This window comes from Falco cherrug, chromosome 5, assembly GCF_023634085.1.
Source record: "Falco cherrug isolate bFalChe1 chromosome 5, bFalChe1.pri, whole genome shotgun sequence".
Classification (NCBI taxonomy): Eukaryota; Metazoa; Chordata; class Aves; order Falconiformes; family Falconidae; genus Falco; species Falco cherrug.
Window position 1 is genome coordinate 38,750,912 of NC_073701.1, and position 18,277 is coordinate 38,769,188.

General features: G+C 42.2%; 1 long non-coding RNA gene across 3 annotated transcripts; it reads right to left on the reverse strand.

The window, feature by feature from the left end:
• Positions 1-10,403: 10,403 nt before the first annotated feature.
• Positions 10,404-18,136, reverse strand: LOC106631317 (uncharacterized). 3 transcript variants are annotated; one of them, XR_003560860.2, is made up of 3 exons: positions 17,803-18,062; positions 13,853-13,919; positions 10,404-10,601 (listed from the first exon to the last, which is right to left on the reverse strand). It is a non-coding gene; the product is annotated as an uncharacterized LOC106631317 (long non-coding RNA). The 3 variants fall into 3 exon arrangements; XR_003560859.2 differs by having other exon boundaries at positions 13,724-13,919; XR_008732363.1 differs by having other exon boundaries at positions 10,404-13,919; positions 17,803-18,136.
• Positions 18,137-18,277: the final 141 nt, after the last annotated feature.

Consider the following 18,277-nt stretch of genomic DNA (forward strand, 5'->3'; position numbering starts at 1 on the left):
CAGTGGGCGGGGAGCAATGGCGGGAGGGGGGGGCGAGGCGCGACGCCAGCGGCCGCGACGGCGCTGGGATTGACGGGACTTGTAGGCGGCGGCGGCGGCCCGGGCGGCGCGGAGGGGGGCAGCCGCAGGGCAGCCCCGCGCCGGGGGGGCCGCTCCTCCTCCGCCACCGCTGCCGCCCGGGTGAGGCCGGGGACCCCAACCCCTCTCCTCAGACCGCATGGCCCGGCGCACCGGGACTCCCCGGCCGTAAACCTGCTGCAATACCAGCCACCTGTTGCTGGCCGTTACATCAGCGCACATTTTAAGTACTCGGTCGATTATTACTTTTTTTTCCTCCTCTCCTGGTGTTGCTTTGGGATTTTCCCCCCGCCAGGTTGCGAAGCGACCCCGCCTGCTTCCCCCTCAGACTTTGCCGGTCGTTGGCTGTAGCGCCTAGGGAGGGAACATCCTCCCCTAAACCGGCTGTCGGCCGGAGCAGCTGTCACGGCGCCGCCGCCGGCCGGGACGCGGCTCTCACCAGCCCGACGCCAGCGCCGGGTCCCCACCGCGCCCCGCCCCGCGCCCCGCCCCGCGCACGCCGGGAGAGGGCTCCGCGCCCCTGCGCGGCCCCGGTGTCCCCTCCGCGGGCGGCGTTCTCTACCATCGGCCCCGCTCAACAGCCCCTTCCTCCGGGAGGGCACCCCTGCGCTACCTCCCCCCCTACTTTTCCCTCCCCTTTTTTGTCCATTTTTCCCCCATCCTCCCGGGCCCCAACCGCGACGACCCGGTGTGACAGGATTGCTTCGCTAACGAGGGCCTCTCTTTCTGACGTTGTGACATTTGGAGAGCCCTTCCACGCCGCCCCGGTTCCCGGAGCGCGGTGCTGCTGCCCTGCCAGACCCTGCTCTGGGTGGCCGGGGGCTCCCCCGGCTGCGCGCCCCTCTGTGCCCAGGCGTGGCTGTCCCATGGCCGCAGGCACTCACATGGTACTGCTCCTTTGCTGCGGTTTTTTGTTACGGTCGTCGTCGTCATTGCTGTTGGTTTTGTTACTATTTTCCAGGTCCATTCCCTATTTGCAACAGAAGCCAAAGACACAGAAAAAGGTGTTTTGGTTTTCTCTCTTCAGTTACAAATTCGAAGCAAATTCTGTTTCTGTGCATAGGGGTTGTAAGTAATTTTGACAGAAGCAACTTCCTGCAAATTCTCAAAGAGATGATCTCTCCACTGCCAAAAAGGCCTGGGGATTTTTTGTCTTTGTATTGTCACAAACACACGCAAATCACATTGCTTCTGTCTCCTCTTTCTACCACAGGCACCCTGGGCCATGGGCCTGTTAAAACTGAACCGGTAACTTTCCCTTCCTTTTTCTGGGAACCCCCATGCCACATAAAGGACCTCATCCCCTTGGCTAACAGACAAAAAGAGCACTTTTAGTCACTGCCTTTACAGCTTTCCAGTGGCTTCCCTGCACAGGCATCCTTAGCTCTCCAAAAAGGCAGCCTCATCCTGGGTGTTTAGTTATCAGTCACCTCCAGTGCACGAGCTATTACAGCTTTTGCCATGGCAATACCCACCTGAGAATTTTACTTGTTTCAGCAATTGATACGAAAGAGAATTGCTCATTACAAAATGCACTGGCATAACTATTTCTTTTAGTGGCATGATGGGTTTCCTCTTTACATTTGTGTTTTAGATTGAAGTGTTATCCTAGTACAGCCTCATACAATATGCCCATTCCACGAACAGTGCAGTGCCTTGTGTTGGCATAGCTTATTCTCCTTCCCCAAACAAGGTAATATTACATTATGCATATTAAATTTTACATTGATAGATGTACATCCATAACAGAAAAGTGCTATGAATTAACTTTACCTCTTCCGGCTGTAGGCAAGACCCAGGTCTGCATAAAAATAAATGCTGTTTTCAGCCATTGTCTTGACATGTGAACGCAAATGCAATAATATTTTGAAAACAAAATATACAATGGAATATAAACACATATATATGTGAGAAATTTCATGTTTCTCTGCATATATATTCAATAGTAACATATACTTCATATATATAGCTACATGTCAAACAAGTTCAGGTGAATATATATACATAAAACATATTTCTCAAAACATTTCTAATTTTCACATTTTCATATCAACCCATATATAAAAAAAATTAGGTTCCAGAAGTACCCATTATGTAAGTGACTTATATAAGTAATGTAACGGTTGACACACCTAATACCTGAAAAATTTCCTGTTTAATAAAAGCAAGTATTCTGACTTGGAAAGAAAGATTGAAAATCACATATCTAAAAGCTGCAATTCTTGATCAGAGTTGAGGCTGTTTATTAAGTGAATTCTGTGATTTCTTTTAATCCAGTATTAAGGAGTCTTTCCCTTAGTAAGAGTCTGTTCATATCCCTTTGCTGAGCCCTGCATGAACACAAATTTCAGCACCATCAAGTAATAATGTGGAAAAAAAATTACATGGCTGAAGATTACTTTGTCTGATGTTACTGAAAGTTACCCATAGCCCTGCTTCCACCTCTGCTTTAATTTGGTAAGAATAATTCACTAGGCCATCATGTGGCCATTGTAAGATTTAAGATGTCCTTAAATAAATTATTTTCTTGCTTTTTTTTTTTTTGTAATTGCAATTGTTTTCATTAGATTAGTCTTACATAGCCACATTTTGACACCTTATATCCTTTTGGAAATGTTTGGTTTTCATTTGGTTTGAAAAGGTCTTATAACAGAGCATGACTGTTTCTAAGAAATCGTTTCCATATCTACAAGGAAAAGCCTTCAGAATACATTTTCTTGGAAATAACCAATGTGTGCTAGCTAGAGTAAAAATGTGCATCCATATGATTTATTTATTGGGGTTCAGCCGCCATTTCCCCATGATCCACTGCATATGCACTGTTCTGCATTGATTCACACCACACACTAGGAAGGTGTTCTCCCAGGCAACGCTTCACAGTCACCATCTCATGGAACATGTCTAGGAACCCATCGGGATTCTGCAATTTGGGGTGAAACCAAGCTATTTTCAGGACTCCTCTGGTGTTAAGTCACTGCCTTTTTAAATGGCTACCAAGCTGTATGGAGGAAATGCAACAGAGATTGATAGTTAAGTGTCCTGATAAAGGATTACAAAGAGACACAATGGTGGTGTACCGATACTGGCAGAAGAGAAGGTGGAGATCAAGTAATTCCCATGCCTGGTTGGGATGAAGAGTAATTACACTGGGACTTCAGGATGGTGAAGTTTGCAAAACATCTGTACAGACTGCAGTCTGAATATTCAGCAACAAAAGCATCTCTGCATGTGGACATGTGTAACCAGCAATCCAGTTCACTTGCTGCTCACTGGATTGATGCTGGTCTGCCAGCACACACTGGCTGGATATATGTATTACACATGTGTTTCAGAGTGCTGGTGCCGAGAAAGTACTTCAAGATTTGGAAAATTCACGATTCTGAGGTGTGCTGGAAGCACTGACTGGATGTGTGTGCCTGTATTTCAGACTGAAAGTCAGGTTTCGTAACTAGGAGAAACAAAGTATTTTTTCAAGCTTCTGCAAAGCCTCATTGATTACTATGGAAAGTTCACAGATATTAATGCAGAATGATATATAGAAGTTGATGGCAGGTTTTTTTAGAAATTCAGCCTTATTTACTGCAATAAAAATAAGAATTTCTCTGCAAGCTGCAATGGATGTTAATAACGTCCATTCCTTTTGTCGCTCTTGGAGATCCAGACATCTTTCTCCTTCTCTGACTAGCGGTGCCTTTTACCGGGCAAGTGTATTGGAGAAAGGAACTGTATGACTGTTCTGAGTAACTGTAGAACAATACTGAAGGACTTTCTTGGGAAATGGAAGGGCAGGTGGAGGAGCCTTACCAACACTGATTGGCTGCAAGTGGCAGATGTTCACCATGTCTTACTCTAAACCCATGGGAGAAGGAGGAGGTGTTCATGCTGTGCAGGGAAACAGGATGAGGGATTCATCCTGCTCCCTCTGAAATGAGGGAGTGCAGAGGTGAAAAATGAATGTATTATAGCCAAAGATATGAAAGAGATGCACCTTTGTTAATGTTTTTGTGTTATTAGGGGAAAATGAGAACTTTAGTGGCATGCCTCAGCCAATTGTTTCACGATAACCTTCACTTAGCATAACTCTGGCAGGGAGCATTTTATCTGCTAAGTGCACCTGTCTTTACAAATGAAAGCAGAAATCACCCCTGCTTTCTGGAAAGGGTGTAGTGGGGACCTCCGGGAAGCAACCACTAGTCTTGTAAACCTCAGGTTGCACTTGAGGTAGTGGTATCAGTATAATGTCCTAATATTCTTCAGAGGTCTGTTTCCTTCAGCACAACTTATAGCAAATCTTCCTGTATGTTGTTTTCCTTGTCTCAGACTCCCCTGAATCTAGACACTAGTGTGAAAGTTAATACAAGTTGCCACAAGCATCCTCCCAGCTCTGTTTTTTGCCTTCTGGCTCCTGTGCTGAAATCCATTCACAGAATGCTTGGACTTCTCCTTCCTATACTTTTCTTTTTTGAAACATTTTTTATGCATCAAGCAGCTTGCAAGGCTTGTGTTCCTCATAATAATGGTGCCTCGGTTGCCAGAGACAAATTGCAAATATTTGTCATTTCTACACTGAACTCAGAAGCAATGATAATAGGTTTCATTTTTTTTGCTCAATTTTGGAATGTCATTCCCACCTATTTTTCCAGTCTGGGCTTTCCCAGGAAATGGACATTCCCAGGGAACCCAGTAGCATGTAGTAAAATAAGATGCTTCCCACTCTACATCTCCTTTCCATAGAAATCCTGTGCTGGTGTTGGAATGGGAAGGAGGGAAGAAGGTGCTGGGATAATGAGAGTGAATAGTAACAGGGTTCAAGTTTGCAGTTCTATGTGTACCTCTGTAGCAACATTACCTTGAAGCATATTTCCAAGAGATGAGAAAAAGTCTTACTGAAAAAGGCAATGGATATATCAGAAAGATATGCAGCATTGCATAGAAGGGTACTAAAATATATTCAACTGCAGAAGTGAGAGAGAGACACCATGCAGATAAGGAACCAAAAAGGCTGCATTGCTTTGCTCTATGCATAGTAAAATGGAGCACAGACTTTGCCTTAAGATCTCCTATAATACATACAGGTCAGCATCATGTGCATTAGGAGGGAACAGACTTTAGAGCAATTGGCCCAAATACAAGAATTTTATATTGCTAAAGATTTTATTGTAAGTGTCTTATAATCTCAGCAGTTTGAAATGTTTAATTTTGGTAATTCGTCTCATAAAATGTGAAAGGAGCTAAAGAGTGCTGAACAAACTACGAGCCAAAGTATATTTGCTATTGCTTTTTTTTCTGTGTCCGCTGTTGCAATAAATATGCCTGCCCTGCAATCTGTATTTGCTTTAACTCATGCAGTGCTGCCACTTTATTTGAGTGGCAGGAAGAGTAGCAGCAAGCCCAGATGCACAGACAAGCAGCGCGAGGTGGGGACAGAAGATGTGAGTTGTTGTTTGTGGAGCACCACAATGACCACGCTAGGGAAGGCGGTGCCAAACATGGAAAGAGGCTTATGGTTCATACAGCGCATTTCCACTACCAGTGATGGCACCAAGATACTACCTGGTTTAGAGATGCAGAGCTACAATATAATACAGAACATGATAGGAATATTTCTCTCTGCAGCATTTTCAAGCTGACTGTCTATCTGGATTCCAAACAGCATTTTTGTAGCCTCAGTCTTTGCATTTCAGTTTAGTGGTTTGAAAAAAAAAATTAGCTCTACAACTCCCTATTTGAAGCGACATCATTTGACAGCTGTGGTAAATCACCTGGGTACATGACAATATTGGGGTTCAGCAGTGACTTCCCATGGATAAGTCTTTCACAGCTCATCCTATTCTGGACAGTTAGAAGTCCTGGAGGTTCTCTTCATATCCTTTGTACTGTTGTAGACCAGCCAGTGTTATTTTGCTTTATGGTGGCACTGGTCCATTTCTCAGGAATGTCTGTCTCTTGCATTCAGTTTGGCCAAAACTCACAAACCCTAGTATTTGAGGCAGTGTCATAGGGTTGGGGCTGGACATGCTACACACAACCCGTAAGACAATATCAGGGGAGTAAAAGAGGCACTGCTCTGAAAGAATGCGTGAATCTAGAGGGACACACGCACACTGGAATTGCAAAGGAAGCCATCAGCATTCAGCGAGGGTGATAACATACCTAATGCAGATGATCCTGTAACAGAAGAGGGCACTCAGGGGCCAGACAGCAAATAAACGGTATTCCATTATACAATGAGGGAAAATCATTGAAAAAGGGACAAAATCCTTTCATGAGCTTGATGCAACTCGTAACTGAAGGCCACGGACTACTGAGCCTGGATTTCACTAATGCAAAAAGAAAGCCAAGATGCTTTAAAACAATCTTGGTGTATGCACTCAAGCCAACTCATCTAAAACACTTGAAATAACATCCCTGTTACTTGTTATTGTTTTCAAGGAGTCCTTACCTGCTTTTTAAAGTGCAACATACATTATGAGAGAGAATGATTGTTCATTATTTTTGTATTCCTTAATTGCCTCCTATATTAGTGTGTTCAAAGGAATATATTTTTTTCTCTCCTGCCCTTCTCTGCCTGCATCTGACAGCACTCAGCATTTTCCACAGAGCTCAAAATTGCTTGCATTCTTATAGAAATGCCTCAGCCATATGGGATTTGCTGAGATGAAATAAAAAGTGCACAACTTGAGAAAATGCAATACTTCATCCTGTGTATTGATTCCATGGCCACCGTATAAACAGGAACTGTTACAAGAATTTCCACTGACTGTTGGTGTTGGAGCTCATGTTCTGCATAGGCCAGGTGTGATGGGAGCTCTCCTGTCAAGAAAGTATGACGTTGCGTTAAAAGGCTGGGGTGAACTTTGATGTTTGTAAATATATTGCACCAGCCAAGCTCCAGCTGCAACCTTGCAGTATTCCAGGCAGATCTACTTCCTTTTGGCAAAGGAATGTGAGCTACCACAGCTAATTTTATGCTATATAAATAATGCTGATAGAGAGACAAGTCTGAAATTAGATAGGTTAGACAGGCAAAATAATAGATTAAATAGGAAAATCGAAGCATTCGTTAATCAGAAATATGAGTATGTTCCTTAAGGAGCTGCAGGAACCCGACTGTGATGATGACAAATGAGAGATCCCAGAATAATAAGATCAGTCTTGCATGTAGGCTGCACCGTAACTGAGACTCTGTATGACATAGATGCACTTGTTGTACAGAGAAATTGGGCCCTTATATCCTGATAGGAAACATTTCCTCTTCATAACAGCCTGTGCTTGACATGCTGACAGAGTGAAGGTTGTGCTGTGTGCCTTGTGCTGCTCCACTCTCTTTCCCCTTCTGCTCCATCTTCCCTCCAGCACCCTGCAGCATAACAGGGCTAGGCAGAGAGCCATCAAGGGCAGGGATCGTATCCAGTGGGAGCAGAGACCAGGCTGGTATCTCCAGTGTATTGTATGGGCTAACCAAGACACCTAAAAGATGGTACATATTTTTCTATTTTAATATATATTTTTTATTCTTTCATATGCATTTTAAAATTTTACTGTGTTTTCCCCTGCAACATTTTAAAATCATTGGCACATTGCTGTATGGGTAGGAGAATTTCCTGTTAACAGGCCAGATGTAGAATTAAAGCCCTAGGTAGACCTAGTTTGTTTTACTCCTAATAATCTAACACTTGATTTTTTTAAGGAATGATAAATTGCCTCTTATTCTTAAATAGGTTATTTTAAACTGTAGCCAGTCAGCCTCTGACAGGAGCCATATTTTGCTAAACCATGTAAATCATGCGCTGATTTTTAGTTTAACTTACTTTCATTTTTTTTTTTCTTCTCTGTACTCTCTTTGTATTGGTATCATCCCTGGGAAACCAAAATTAATTTTTGCATGGAAGGCTTCAGAACAGATGTGCCACCAGCGCTTCCATTGACAGTGTACTGTGTCATACTTGCCTGAACTGCTTATGATTCGTTTTATGCAAACTCACTGCATGCTGGGCCTTAAAATGTACTGCACAGTTGTTGGAGTGACGCAGGGAGAAGGAAGGATATACTGAGTTTTTTGTGTGGTTTTAGTCCATGCCTAGCAGTATTTCTCCTAACTAGTAAATGTAACAGTGTAATGACTAAAAGCCACAACTTCCAAAACTAAAGGTATTTATATTTGCACAGGACCTCATAAAAGTAGCCCAATTTCCAAAACAGGTGAGTATTTGCAACTTCTCCTGAGGTGAACGAAAACTCATCTTCTCTGAAAGTCACTTCCATTCTGCAAGTTTCCCCCACAGATTTCCAGTCTGAATATTAGACCTACACTGTGGAAAACACTGGGTGCAGCATTATGATACCAAAAAAAAAAAAAAGTGATCACCCACCAGATTCTACCAAATGTATCCAGAATCTTCCATGTTTAATCTCTTGGCTGTATTACATTGGAATAAATTTTGAAGAGACTTCAGGGTAAAGCTACGAGTAAGCAGAATAGTAGGTAATGAAGAAACTCTTGAGAGAAGACAGCAGGGAATATACACTGGAATAAGATGCACAGGGTGATGCCTAAGAGTAGGTTCTGCCATAAGTGTGTGGACAGCTTCATTGTCCTTCAGAGGCAAACCACTCATTCAGCTGACATGGTGGGCTATCACTTTCTTCACTGTCCAGTGCGGAAGCAGCAGAGTAAAAGCATTAAGATTAGGTGGGCAGCCAGTTACTTCCCACTTGGGTAAAAATCAGGGACAAGAGGGAAGTGAGTTGCTGGTTGCTTGCTTCTTCACTACTCCTGGCAGATAGGAATCTAGACACTGGACTTTCTTCCTTCTGAGTAATATATACCTTTCCTCATTCTTCTGAGCAGTATATACCTTGACTCATTGCAGGTCTACTTCAAAGGCACAGGAATCAGAGGGAGCACCCTCAGACCTTTTCTCACAAGAGTGAAGTCATATGTTCTCACCTCAGTGCAGGTAAACAGTAACTTGTCTCTGCTGAGATCTTAGTAAAGACAAGGGAGTTATTTTTTCATCTTCAGGATCCAGTTAAAATTCTCTCAGTTTAGTAATGTAAGTGAAAATACCCCTGTGGATTTTATTTTAAAATAGTTGAATAGGTACAGCACCTATTTTACAGGTACAACTATACCGGGACAACTACTTTAATGAAAAGTAAAAGAGCAGAAACAAAGAGTGTAGGTCTCAAAATCTGAAGTAAAATTGTTCAAAGAATATCAGTGGTTCTGTTCTACTCCTATAAAAAGCAGAAAGTAAAGGACTAACAGAGTTTTATTAGGTATTCCTTTCTAGCTGTTAATGTGACTGAAGAATCACAACTGTAACAGGCACCTCGCTAATATTCTGAGCAGTGTACTTTCTAAAGAAAATTTAGCCATGATACAGCATTCACCTTTAACTGGCACTTTTCATCTCAGGTAACCAAGGAATTAGGAAGATAAATAGAGCCACCTTAGGTCTTCATGGCTCATTTGCATCTTGTACAGACCTTTAAAGCTTAGTTATGTCCTCCTTACATTTGGATAAAAGAGCTCTGCATGCCTTGAAGCAACCAATTCATAAAAGATGTCTAAAAAAATTCAGCATATAAAAGTTAAAAAGGATGGTGGCTCTAAGCCCTCTTTTTAGGAAGTGATCCAGTGCTTAAGCTCTTGCACCTGTGACATTTAAGCAGTTGTTTTAAAGAAAAGCTCTAAAAGTGAGCCCTGGGAGGTCAGTTTGCAGAGGGCTGACAGCCACTGTGGAGCAGGCTAGCAGCACAGGGACCTGTGAGGTGTGCTCCACTGTGAAAAGGCACAGCTTGTGCAGTTTGTTCGTGTCATAGCATGTGACAAAAGGTTACCAGAAAGGTAATTTCTCCTGTTCTACCACAGCAGTCCTTGTGTCAAATTGCTCTAGCAATGGCAGCCAGGCTTCCATTGAAGAACTACTTACAATGTCATGGCTGACTCGAGCTGTGATTTGGCTGAGTGAAGGATGTGGGCAGAGAAGTATCATATCAGTATGAGCATAAACTGCCCTGGGTGATACTTGCTCTGTGTGTACTTACTGTCCCCTTATTTCTTCCCCTTAATTTAAAATGCCAACAATTAATGCTATGCTCTTAAGTTTCCCTAAGTCTGCATTTGCACAGTATTTAAAGAGGAGATATAAGTAATTTCTGTAGAACTCCCTGATCAGGAGGAGGCTGCAAGCTCTAGAGCTAATCAGTTCCTCAAAAACTTCGTTTTCCGGTGTTATGCATGAAAGTTGGTGTGAGCTAAGACTTGGAGTTGGATCATTATTTTATGGAGCTGTGAATAGTGAGAAAAGACACAGAACTTTCAGGCAAGAAATCAGTTTATTGAGAGCACTGGGGTTACATGACTCAGTGAATTATCTGAGCAAGCAAACAAACCAAAAAGTATCAATAGTGGCTCTGATCAATAAAAACAAAAACATCTTTTTGCTCTTGTTAAGACCAGAACACCACCCACCACCACTCCCTCCTTAGAATACAGATTGCCTTCTTTGGAATACCTGTAAAGAAAAAAAGGTTGTATCTGCTCAGGTTGACAGAGATGATGGAAGTAGTGCCCCCTTTCACATACGGCTCAGGCTTTCAAGAACTCTCGAAAGTATTAGACACTTAAGTTCATCTCTTCGTGATTTAGGCAGAAAGTGAACTAGTATTTGAGTCTCACATAATTTGATCAAGAGCTCTAGGCAGCTGAGGGCCTTGGGTTGTGCTTCCCTCCATTATTTTGGTTGATGCTTTTGTCCAAAAGACTGAGACAAACTGCAGGAGAAATACTCTTTACCTGGGGGGTCAAGTTAGTCTTTTGAATGGTAGGATTATCTCTACCTCATTCCCCAGCAGGTTCTAGTTCCATCTCTGGTGAAAGTTTAATTATTTTTGCAAAATGAAGCGGTGCTAATGAGAGATGGAAAGCATACAATGCCAATGCTCCCTCCAAACCTTTATGAGAGGTAGGAGAAAGACGTTAAGCTGGTGGGGAGGAACTTAGCAAGCCTCTTACAACCTGAACAAGTGTTCTGAACTCCTCCAGTGACAGGGAGGCATTAATCTTCCTTATAATGCAGTTTGGATCTTACCTGAAAATTGACACTAGAACTTCTGAGAAGTTCTGGGAAATTGTACTTTGAAACACATTTACCATCTACCAGTATAAAACAGCGTCAAACTAAGCCACCCAAAAGGCACAATCAAATCTTCATTAAAAATAAGGCCACCTAATTTTTAGGGCTTTCTCAGAGGTTAGTGTCCTTGCGTAGTTATAGTCTCAATATAGCTGCAAGGAAACCTTTCCCTCCTTGTCTCAGGATGAGTCAGAGTCAAGCTCCTCCTGGGCTGGACCTCACTGCAACCTCTTAGTTTCTTCAGACGGAAGATGACTGTGTATTAAGACAGAGTGATGCATAAGAAAAACAAAATCAAATTGTTACTAGGTAGATGCCCAGAAATGCACCTGAGTGACACATTCTGAGTGTTATTTCCAAGCAAATATTGACTGTTGTTTGTAAAGAGACAGCACAAGACATGAAGCTGTCCTGAGATCATAATCACAGTTTACTGCTGTCTACTTAGAGAGAAGTGGTATGACCCTTTATGTAGAGACCAACCATAATGATAAATGTAGGCCTTGACCTTTGAATTTCTGTTCTTCAAATCAGTTTTTCTTGTATGCATACTTTCAACAGGTTATTAACTTTGGAGTGGACTATTCTCCTAAGGATGCTTCATTACAATTCCACAGAAGTTAATCTACAACAGTAGTTGTTTTGGCTTGCAGAAGGACCTAAAGGATTAGTGTTCTACCATGCTGGACACACACAATTAACTCTGAGAATTTTGTCTTCTCCATTGGTTAGGGTCTCATTTTATCTGAGAGTTAGCTGACCAGGTGTTTTTCAGCACTACATTTCACAGACAGATTTAGTTTCATCTGATTTAGCATAGGAATATTCTTGAATGACAAGGGAAATTAATTTTGACCATCTGACACTATCTAGAAGAAAGGTATGAGAGCTGTATGTGCCAAGCAGCTCAGAAACCTGCGTATAAGATAAAGGTTTTTCACTATTCTACTCTTAAGCACTCAAGCAACTGAATGAGCATAAGCCATAAACTTCAGCCTTAATCATTCAAGCACATAATATAATTTAGTGCTTCAATGTCTACGGTGTCACCTTGGTAGGAGTTATTGAACATGGGGTCTCAACAATTGTCCCATTAATTGTGAACAGCTGATACTGCTTCTCATTATCCTTCTGCAGCACAGTCATAACCAAATAAGGCAGGAGGAGACTTTAATAAGACATGTAACTTGGAGTGAAATATTTTGACACCACAGCCAATTAATATAGGTGCCTATTGCAGAAATGGGGTTTGTTCAGTCCAGGTCCTTCAGATTGTTGCTCCTGAGGATAATTCTCCCTGATCCACAGGAAACTTCAACAAAACAAAAATGGACTGGAGCAGAAAGCCAATCCTTTCTTATGCTACCTATTCAGACAGGGCTTTCCTTCAAACAAGATATCAGAACATGAGGCCAGGGAAAGTATTTCAGTAACTGACTGTCAGAAGTGCACAAGCTAAACTCTGCGCACATCTTTGGTATACAGGAGCTTCTTATCTTGTACCCAGAGAACTCCAAAGAAGTGGACAGTACTGGGAAGATAATTAACATAATGGTAGTATAATCTGTGAAGCAATTTTACATTGCAGTAGAGATGGCACTGTGAGATGCCCTTTTCCCTGAGTCTCACTGGTTCCCATATCAAATTCATTTGGTTTATAAGTATAAAGTAATGATTTCTTCCAGTTTAGCTCAGATCGACTGTCAAGATACTTCTGCTCCGATCTCCTGTATTATATCCACTTATAGAAACTCTATGCCTTACATTATTATCACAGACATTTTTGTGTAACTTTACACACCTTCAGCGTTGCCCAAGTAACCTCATTACACTTCTGTAGATTTACACCTATTCCAACACATCTGTTCTCTAATGGAAACCCAAAAAGATGCAACAAGCATATAATTCAGCCTGCAGAATATATACAACAGTGTTCAGAAAGAACTCAGTGCGAATTTCAGGACAAATTCTGAATTTTGGGGACTGGCAACTAGAAAAAACAGCAACCATCTGTAATGGAAATCACTGAACAGAATTAATATAAATAAGGCAGCTGATGTGCCAACACTTCTACTTATCATATCGAGTATCTCCACTTTGCTCATACTTTGTCTTTCTATCATTTCCCCTGCTGTATGTTTCTCCACCTCTTGTCAATTGCTAGCAGCTACATCATTACAATAATCAGATTATCTTCAGGGCTATTAACTTGTTCCTTTCAGAGGCTGAATGGAGAAATTATTACAAAAAAGAAAAGCTATTCTTCATTCTGGGATAGAGAAGAAAGAATAACAAGACAGATACCTCTAAGGGCCCCAAAGCAGGACTTAGGAAAAAATTCACTCACAACACACCACACAGCCAAAACCAGTATTTTCCTCTTAACAGTGAAGCCTGAATAAGGATCATAAAGACCCAGTTGTCAAGCAAGAAAGTTAGTGATACTGTTTATCAAGGCATTAATTTCTGGTTAGATGCCTATAGTCAACAATTGTCCTTACCGACACTGAAAGTGCAGCACTTGGTGTTGTTCAGCTCCTCTCCCTCTGCTCCCAGACCCTGAGGAAGGTATTCACGTAACTTTGAGAACATTTAGCTCCTTGTTGCCTTGGACTATATAAACCACTTACCCAAGCTAGCAACAACCTCATGAAGTTTCTCTGATGAGCTTAGATACCATGGTGACAGTAGAATTATCTAGGATGGAAGACAGAGAAATTACAGTTATTTTGTTGAGAATCACTGCAGGAAAATGTCTTCGACTTTCTTCTAAGATTGGATGCCGAGCTGACTATCTCAATGTATAAAACACACTCTTTGTAACAAAGCCAGGATTATAGCCAGCTAAGAAGTTTTCAGGAAAATTAGCCAGCATAGTAAGAGAATTCAGGGTTCTTTACTCTGCCAACTTAACCTAATGCAAAACCACATTCTTTTTCTCTGTTCAGATGGGGCCAGGTTAAAGATCCAGTCAATCGGCATTCCAGGCCTGCTGTGAAATGTTATACCCATTTTTACAGACCAGTAAGCCGAGATACACAGTTAGTGTCAGTCGAATTAAGAGTTCAAGGAAGTTTTATGGTCTAATCAGTGGCCAGAAATTATTTTGACTTTTTGAGCAAAGAGGCATATTTCACAATGTAAAGACCAGTCTATTTCTGTGGATGCACTTCTACAAGGCATCTTTTTTAGCTGCACTGTTAAAAAAAGCCTTTGAATTTTCATTTTAATCCATTATGCAGGATGTGATCACAATGGCACTCAAGATTAAAAGTAGGAAATTAAGCATGGCCTCTCTTAGGCATTTGAATAATACTTCCCCCCCCCCCCCCCCAATAATTATTCTTCCTGATCATAATAAAGTATAAAGAAAATAAATTATATCATCACCATCGTTATCTTTGTATCTTGATGTGTGATTTGGCTATGAACCATAGTGACTAAATTTAGTATTGTTACAATTAAGAATGTTACACCTCTAGTACATCACAAACTACCTAGAAGTTCCAGTCAAAGAGCAGGTTCCCATTGTGCAGCTCATTTTAATTATTACTAGTAGTTATTTCCACATACAGAAAATAACATCTCTTACATGAAGGTCTCTCACTGCACAAGCAGAATTCGCTACCCCAAAGGCAATCTGGGACCTCTTTTCCATGGAATCCAGAGGAATTACTATCCATCCCAGGTACTTAGTGTCAGACTACCTTTGATACTTCACAGATTTCTGTCTAGTAATTAAGGATGAAAGAAGCTGGTGTCCCTCACTGAACCCAGATGTATTGGAGAACTTGCTGAAAGCTATTGTTAGGGAGACGAACAAGGTATTCTTTCCCTACAGTGACTTGGCAAAAATAGTCTACCAAAACAGACAGTGATCCTAGGTAAACAATAAGATCCTAAATTAAAGGACAGCAAATAAATTGAGAATAAGCAAAGAATTACTATTCACGGACTTGCCTACTCATCGAAGCGTGGATGGATGCAGTTATGCCAATATAAGTATGTGCAGAATGTATGGTATGGCGTATCTAGATACCTCTCTTACTTCATCCATACTAGGAGCTGTACTGTCACAACTATTTTGCATTACAATATCACATTGCTGACAGAGAAAGAGTATAATAAATGCTGTGCAGCTGGAGCTAAATAGGGTGGGTTTCTGCTGAAGTTCAGCTGCCCAATGACCTACCCCATGCCATCCACTCTTTTCAGTGTTCTTCTCTTCATGTTGCTATGTGACTGTTGGCCAATTGGCAAGGAGAGGAAAGAATTATCTGGAAATTTTAAATATTAAATCTGCAGTTGTTAGAAAGGATTTTTTCCTCCAACAGAGATTAAAAAAAGTGTGTGCAATCTGGCTGCATCTGAATGCCAAAAGAAATATGACAGCTCTTAATGCCTGGGCAAGGCTTTTTAAAAAAATAGATGTATTTATTTACTTCTCTGTCTTTTTTTTTTTTTTTTTTAAAGTCTTATTTCTTAAGGAAACAAGGCTTAGGAAATCACACTCTGTCTGCCAAACTTTTCCAGTAACTTTTGAACCTGTTGCAATTCCTGAACCAATTCCAACTTAATCTGATCAAGGGCTAAAGGGCTCAAACACTTATATTCTCACAAACTTTGTGAAACTCAGGAAGTGTATAAAGGAAAAAGATCAAAATTAGCATCTGTATGGTTGGAAAGGCTGAAGCAAAACCTCAAGCTATCCATTACGTTTGCTGTGGCCAGGCAATGAGCCCGTGTCTCCAAATTTATGCCTTTCATAGTCACAGGTCTTGGGGTAGTGTGTAGGAGCAGAGCTATGGCTTCATAGTGATGGATACATGGGAGAAGATACAGGAATGCTGTACTCAGGTACCAAGGCTGCTTTAGTTCTGCTGCTTGTGGAATAACTTCACTCATTTTCTACTGTCACCTTTTCCTTTCCTAGAACAAAATAAGTGATTCACTGTCTATCATTTTCATTGCAATAGGTCTGTTCTCGTTCATGGCTAAGACCGGAAAAGGGAAATCTTAGGGGAATACAGACCCTTCAACTAAATGAGCAAGTTAGGCCAAATTAATGAGAATGGGTTCATCTATTGAACTCTGAGAGGAGCTGTTCTTAACAGAACAGACTCTGCCCCCCTTTTTAAATTTCCTTTTCTCTCTTCTAACAAATCCTTGTGAAACTTTCTCTGGTTTCTGTATTTTTTTCTTACAGCTGCCTTGCCAATTCACTCTCACCTCAAGACCACTGGTCTCTTTATATTGCCCCCTCTGCCATCCCACTGCAGGGAAGATCTAGAGAAGCAGGGATAGCTGTTTTGCCAGTTTCCCATGGGTCTAGTTCATTGGACATGGTTTGGCAATGGTGAAATATTTTTTCAATAAAGTTCAAGAGGGGGAAATATTGGCACTAAAAATGAATACATACTTTTGGTGGAGTCTTGTTATCTTAAAGGTAATACAGGAGGGAATTTCTGGAGGAGACTTGATTACTGCTGGGACAGAGGGTGGTAAACTGACTTCAAATATAGGATACTTCTGAGATACTGTCTTGGTTTCAGCTGGGATAGAGTTAATGCTCTTCTTAGTAGCTGGTGCAGTGCTGTGTTTTGGATTTGGTGTGAGAGCAATGTTGATAGCACACTGATGTTTTTGGCTGTTGCTGGGTGATGTTTATACCAAGTCAAGGACTTTTTGGTTTCTTGGGTCCTGCCAATGAGAGGGCTGGAGGGATGCGGGAAGTTGGGAGGGGACACGGCTGGGGCAGCTGGCCCAAACTAGCCAAGGGGATAGTCCATACGATATGATGTCATGCTGAGTATGTATAAGCTGGGGGAGGAGGAAGGAGGGAATGTTTGGCATTGTGGTATTTGTCTTCTTCCCATGTGACTGTTGTGTGTGCTGGTGCCCTGCTTTCCTGGGGATGCCTGAACACCTTCCCATCGGAAGTGGTGAACGAATTCCTTGTTCTGCTGCTTTGCTTGCATGCGCAGTTTTGGCTTTACTTATTAAACTGCCTTTATCTCAACTCACAAGTTTTCTCACTTTTACTCTTCTGATCCTCTCCCCCATCCCACTGTGGGGGGAGCGAGTGAGCGGCTGCATGGGGCTCAGTTGCTGGCTGGGGTTAAATCACAACAAATACATACATGTACAAACGTCCTTTTTGCTTTCCTTTCTTCATCCCTGGTACTTTTTTCTTGCACATACTTTGAGTTTAAATGCAGCTTTCTTCACAGGATAACCCCTGTCAAGGCTGCTTTTTTTTCCAATACAAGATTGTAAAACCTACTTGACAAATTGAAGCCCAAGAAACATGAGTTTCATATGCTACACATCTGCTAACACAGTTGAACAAAAAGCTACTTTACTGGTTTTAAGTGAATAGTGCTGTTTTAATTATTTGCATTTCAAATAAGCATCATCCATCATTCAAACATTTACAAATTACTTGTTTCAAATTTTTTTTCGAAGACTTCAATCTGAAACCATAGAAACCGAAACTATTCTGGTTTTGAAAAAAAGAACAGTAGCACTTTTTTTTTTTCTTTTCACTGAAAAAAATTTGAAAACGTTTTAGTAAATTTACCTCTCGGTGCAGCCTCTGACTTCAGGCCTTTTTGCCTTATTCAATGCGTACGGCTTACAGGGCAGGGCTGGAAAGGCAGGACTGCCCTCAGCTCGGTGTGGAAAAGGCAGGGGAAAACCGAACGGAACGGCACGGGAGCGATGCGCTATTTACAACGGCGGCGCGAACGCGGGGACGCAGAATCCCGGAGCTCCCTCTTGTCCGTAGCCCACTCGGAAAGGTTTCAAGGCGAACGCGACGCCGACTGACGCGATGAGCTCCCCGTCTGCCCCTGGGACCAGCAACAGCCGGCCCCGGCCCCGCTGCGACTACAGCTCCCGTCAGCCCGCGCCCCGGCCGGCCCCCGGGCCTGCCCCACCACCCCTGCCGCTGCCGGAGCTGCCGGCGCGAAAGCGGCCGTTCGTTAACTTTCGCCATCGGGGCTGCCCCGAAGCCGGAATAGGGGAGAGCCGCGGGACCGCCTCCCCGTCCTCTG